Source organism: Schistocerca cancellata, chromosome 1, assembly GCF_023864275.1.
Source record: "Schistocerca cancellata isolate TAMUIC-IGC-003103 chromosome 1, iqSchCanc2.1, whole genome shotgun sequence".
Lineage (NCBI taxonomy): Eukaryota > Metazoa > Arthropoda > Insecta > Orthoptera > Acrididae > Schistocerca > Schistocerca cancellata.
Window position 1 is genome coordinate 1,254,487,963 of NC_064626.1, and position 6,000 is coordinate 1,254,493,962.

Genomic DNA, 6,000 nt, shown 5'->3' on the forward strand with positions numbered 1-6,000 from the left:
TTCATGCCCCTCGACTCTTATAACTGCCATCTGGTTTCTGTACAAACTGTAAATAGCCTTTCGCTCCCTGTATTTTACCCCTGCCACCTTCAGAATTTGAAAGAGAGTATTCCAGTTAACATTGTCAAAAGCTTTCTCTAAGTCTACAAATGCTAGAAACGTAGGTTTGCCTTTCCTTAATCTTTCTTCTAAGATAAGTCGTAAGGTCAGTATTGCCTCAAGTGTTCCAACATTTCTACGGAATCCAAATTGATCTTCCCCGAGGTCGGCTTCTACCAGTTTTTCCATTCGTCTGTAAAGAATTCGCATTAGTATTTTGCAGCTGTGACTTATTAAACTGATAGTTCGGTAATTTTCACATCTGTCAACACCTGCTTTCTTTGGGATTGGAATTATTATATTCTTCTTGAAGTCTGAGGGTATTTCGCCTGTCTCATACATCGTGCTCACCAGATGGTAGACTTTTGTCATGACTGGCTCTCCCGAGGCCATCAGTAGTTCAAATGGAATGTTGTCTACTCCCAGGGCCTTGTTTCGACTCAGGTCTTTCAGTGCTCTGTCAAACTCTTCACGCAGTATCTTATCTCCCATTTCGTCTTCATCGACATCCTCTTCCATTTCCATAATATTGTCCTCAAGTACATCGCCCTTGTATAAACCCTCTATATACTCCTTCCACCTTTCTGCCTTCCCTTCTTTGCTTAGAACTGGGTTGCCATCTGAGCTCTTGATATTCATACAAGTGGTTCTCTTCTCTCCAAAGGTCTCTTTAATTTTCCTGTAGGCAGTATCTATCTTACCCCTAGTGAGACAAGCCTCTACATCCTTACATTTGTCCTCTAGCCACCCCTGCTTAGCCATTTTGCACTTCCTGTCGATATCATTTTTGAGACGTCTGTATTCCTTTTTGCCTGCTTCATTTACTGCATTTTTGTATTTTCTCCTTTCATCAATTAAATTCAATATTTCTTCTGTTACCCAAGGATTTCTATTAGCCCTCGTCTTTTTACCTACTTGATCCTCTGCTGCCTTCACTACTTCATCCCTCAGAGCTACCCATTCTTCTTCTACTGTATTTCTTTCCCCCATTCCTGTCAATTGCTCCCTTATGCTCTCCCTGAAACTCTACAACCTCTGGTTCTTTCAGTTTATCCAGGTCCCATCTCCTTAAATTCCCACCACTATCCTGGAGATACTAGTAGGTATCAGATAGATTATATAATGGTAAGACAGAGATTTAGGAACCAGGTTTTAAATTGTAAGACATTTCCTGGGGCAGATGTGGATTCTGACCACAATCTATATCCTATATCTTTTATTATTCTGACTGCCTTCTTTTGTAGTCTAAATGAGTGTTTTGTTAGACTGATGTTCCCCCAAAACTGTAGGCCGTATCTTAATAAACTGTGCATGAATGAGAAATAAACACATAACACTGTTTTAATATTACATGAGCTTTTAAGCATTCTACGTATATAACATGTTTGACTTAATTTTTTGTTCAATGATATTACATGCTTTTCCCATCTTAAGTGTTCATCAAACCATACTCCCAAGAATTTAGTGTATGATGCTTGTTCAATCTTACACTTACCCAGTTCTACTGTAAGGTTAGTTTTTATTTTATTTGTAATATGTCTGAAGTTGATCCACGTTGTTTTTTTGGCATTCACAATGAGTCCGTTTTCATTAAACCATCTGTCTGCTTCGTCTGTTGCTAATGTGACTTTTTCCTGTAAGTCAGCTTCACTATTTGCTTTAACAAACAAACTTGTATCATCAGCGAACAGTACTGCCTCTGCTTCAGATAGTTGACTTGGTAGGTCATTGATAAATATTAAAAACAGTAATGGCCCTAATACAGATCCCTGGGGTACTCCATACAAAACTCTCTCGAATCTTGATGAATATGTCCTATCTGCCTGGCTTATCTCCACCTTCTGATACCTGTCTGACAGATATGATTCAAACCATTTGTGGGCAACTCCACGTATCCCATAGGCATATAACTTCCTAAGCAGTAACTTATGGTCGATGACATCAAAGGCCTTTGATAAGTCTAAAAACAATCCACAATTTAATTCCTTTCTGTTTATGGAATTTAGAACAAGTTGCAAAAAATTGAAGATAGCTGTTTCAGTTGATTTATTTTTACGGAAACCATTTTGCGCATTAACCAATATTCTATTCTTAATAAGAATTTTGTATAGTCTCTGATACATTATCCTTTCTATTATTTTTGAGAAACCTGACAACATTGATAAAGGCCTAAAGTTACTAACATCATATTTATCACCATTCTTGTAAAGTGGCTTTATAGTAGACATTTTAAGTTTTGATGGAAACAACCCTGTCTTAAAAGATTCATTTATAATTTCAGTGAGATGCGAGGCTATGTTTCTTGCACTTTGCTTAATGACTTTGTCAGGAATCTCATCACACCCACATGACATTTTATTTTTTAACTTATTTATAGCATTTAGTACCTCTGAATCAGTTACTGGATAAAGGAACATTGTCATGTCATTCATGGGGATTTTTACCTTGCTATTGGAATTGCATTTACTTTTAATTAAATTTATGGCTATATTTGTGAAATGTTCATTAAATATGTTGGCAATCTGAAGTGGGTCCTTAACAGTTTTACCCCCACTTTTAATGACAAAGCTGTTATCTTTTCTTTTGTGACTACCTATATTTTTATTTATTACCTCCCAAGTTGACTTCATTTTGTTGTTACCTTTCTCAATATAGGTATCATTATCAAGCTTCTTAGCTGCAATTATTACTTTCTTGTACAGGCTTCTATAACATTTCACATGTGCTTTCAGTACTACATTCTTCCTGGCTGATTTATTTAACTTTCTGAGAGTGTCTGATGACTTTCTAATCCCCTGTGTAACCCATGTTTTGGTTTTATGTTTATTTTTGACTCTTTTTATAGGAAAGGCAACATCAAAGCAGTGTTTGTAGCTTTCAAGGAATGAGTCAAACATAGTGTTGACATCATCACTTGATTCAGTCCCCCAGTTGTTATTTTCCAGAATGTAATTAAAAATTCTTATGCTGTTATCATTTATAAATCTCCTTTCCCTGTATTTATTATTGATAACAGGGTCCTTGTAAGATGTGACATTTAAACACAATTTGATACCCTTGTGATCCGAGAAAGCAGTGTCAATTACTTCAGTGTTATATTCACACTTGTCCTTGTTTATAAATACTTGATCTATTATAGTTTCAGACATATTTCCGCATCTGGTAGCTTCATTTACAGTTGCCATCATATTATGACACAAAAACAGATTGCACAGTTGCTGTTGTTTACTACAATCATTCTTAAAGTTAACATTAAAATCACCAAGAACAATTACATTATGTTTAAGTTCATTCAGCAGTCCCTCAAGGTTTTCCATAAAAATGGCAAAATTGCCCAGTGGTGATCGGTACAAACACACAATAGTAATTTTTAATTTGGTTAGTTCACATATACTGTATTCAAAATCTTTTTCTATGCATTTTAGTTTACATTTAATTTCTCTTGATTCTACCTCTGTCCTTACATAAATACATGTCCCACCCCCTTTATGGTTGATTCTACAAAATTTGCTAATCATTTCAAAATTTGGAATAATTGTGCTAGACGCTTGCTTTTTTTTAATTAAAAAAAAGTAGTGACAACTTAAAACACATACTTTTGTATCAAGTTTCACATGAGACAATTCAAATGCATGTGTCAACAGTAAGTGTGAATGTGTACATGGATATGTTAACAATAAAGTTACACATATTTTTTGCTTAAATGTATAAATTTAGAAATATGTCATGGATTTAGTGAAATATGTATTGATGAAATTTTATAACTGTGTTAAACCACGACAATCCCTCTTTAATACTTAGGAAATTAGTTAACACTAATGTGAAGTGTTGTATACAATTTTTCAAAAAATTCTGAAGATTTGCTTTTTGATAAATTACAATTTTTTTAAGTTTTCATTTAAATCTGAAAAACAATTTTAACCTCAAGCACAAGTTGTGTTTTACATAAAGTGATACCTCAAGGAAAGTGCTCCAAAAGGACACATGTACCATCATTTTAGCTTAGTCGGGAGAGATGCCACAGCAATTTGAAATTATGGCAGTGGGGAGCTTTTTTTTGCAATTTTTTTACAATTTCACACTGCCATATTTTCATAATGGATTGAAGTATATTAATAACATTGGGCATTTTTCTTTATCCATAAGTAGGCTACCACTGTGCCGAGCTGCATCAAAATCTGAGTCAGGTAGTGACTCCAATACTACATATGTTAAACTGGAGACACTGAAATGTTACTTTTCTCACATTCCAAGTACTTAAATGATACAAATAAACGTTTATTTTTGAACATGTGTGACGTCTATGATTCATGTCTAACGTCTGTTTTTGGAGTGTTGAAACTTTCCACCACAGACTAAAGATGTTATGGCCCTAGCTTACAAGTTCAGTGCTCTTGTTATTTTGTGTAAGAAATGCTTACACATCTCTTAGAAAAGGAGAAAATGATTTGCAATGACATGTGAAAAACTGTAGGCCCTTGCATAAGCTTAAGATGCTCATTTCTGTAAAATGTGCAGTTCAATTTCTTCTATTACTTACCGCAATAATTAATTTACTGGTGTCACGTGAAATTAAAAGGTACATCAAAATATTTGTGTGTATAGATGCACTGTGGGGGTTACAATTCGATATTTCGTAAAATTGGTTCCTTGACTGACACGACATGAATTATCCTGTGTGAAATTCTATTTTTTTTTTTAACCGACAAATTTTGTAGCTGTTATAGAACATCATCAGTCGCCCTGGGACTGGGCAACATGACAACTGTCATGCCCAAGTGGTTTCAAACTACCACGCAATACCAATGTTATTAACTACATCACAAACACCAACATCGTACCACAGTATGATTGTGACTATACATACCTTCCTTCCCCTTCTAATAATTTCATCAAGTCATCTTTTACAAAAAATTTACTGGGCGACTTACGACGCGTGCAGCTGCAATCAGCGTCTGTCACTACTACTTATTTTCTTGATCAAATATATTTCGAGGCACATGTGCAAAACAAAAAAATTTGAAGTTTCTTAAATTTTGAAAAATTTGCTACCACAACAAGCCATAAGGGTTCCACAACACAAGCATTTTGCATGTTTGGTTTCTTGTTTACTCTATGACGAAACTATCATCTTTGTCAAATCTCATTTTCCGCAGTCTGTTTTGCAAGGATCCTACTCTACTCTATAGGCCGAAAATTTATTGTGCAAATGTTGACGCGCGTGTGTTATGTACGAAGAACCACTTCAGAAAGTGTGATGTGTGCACCATGGTTTTGTTTAGAAACTTTTATTTTACAAAGCAGGAAATGTGAAGAAGGGAACTGTCACTCTTTTCAAACGAAATATAAATGTTGTACCATATTATTTAGTTTTCCGAATCGTGGTTTGCCGGGGTGTGTCAATGGCCGGTTTTAACAACATATTATGTTTCACAAATTATCAAATCAGTATACATACACATCATGATCTGCTAAAAGTAAAATATAAAGAAAGAGAGAAGGCAGACGAGGAGGCCTGGTCTAATGAATCCAGCTGAAACAAAACAGTTACAGAATATGCATGTAGTATTGCTTCCATTATTTACTGTAAAATGTAAAGTTCCCAACAAATTCCATGTTCGTACATACGCCGCCCAGTACGAATGAAACCGAAAGAAGACTAGCAACGCCATGTTAAGTATTGTTTCAAAGGACAACGACTGTAAAGTCTGTTATCGCAACAGTCGCAATAATTCTGCAGTAATGAAGTTGAAAAAAATCATCTCAACTTTCATAAGTTCTGCGGCATTACCATTACCGTACCACAGAAAAAATTATGGAGAGGTTAATAAAATCTTAAAACTTCGATTAAATCAGAAGTGAAGCATACCCGTGATGATCTGGAATGGCTTGGGGGTTTCG

General features: G+C 35.2%; 1 protein-coding gene across 2 annotated transcripts in view; it reads right to left on the reverse strand.

The window, feature by feature from the left end:
* The window catches only part of LOC126094933 (E3 ubiquitin-protein ligase RNF123-like), a 203,476-nt gene extending 198,238 nt beyond the window's left edge, over nucleotides 1-5,238 (reverse strand). Inside the window, exon 1 of one of the 2 annotated variants that reach the window (XM_049909600.1) lies at nucleotides 4,967-5,238. The gene's annotated coding sequence lies outside the window, so the exon portion shown is untranslated. The remainder of the gene's footprint in view (nucleotides 1-4,966) is intronic. The other variant, XM_049909583.1, reaches the window with a different exon arrangement.
* Nucleotides 5,239-6,000: the final 762 nt, after the last annotated feature.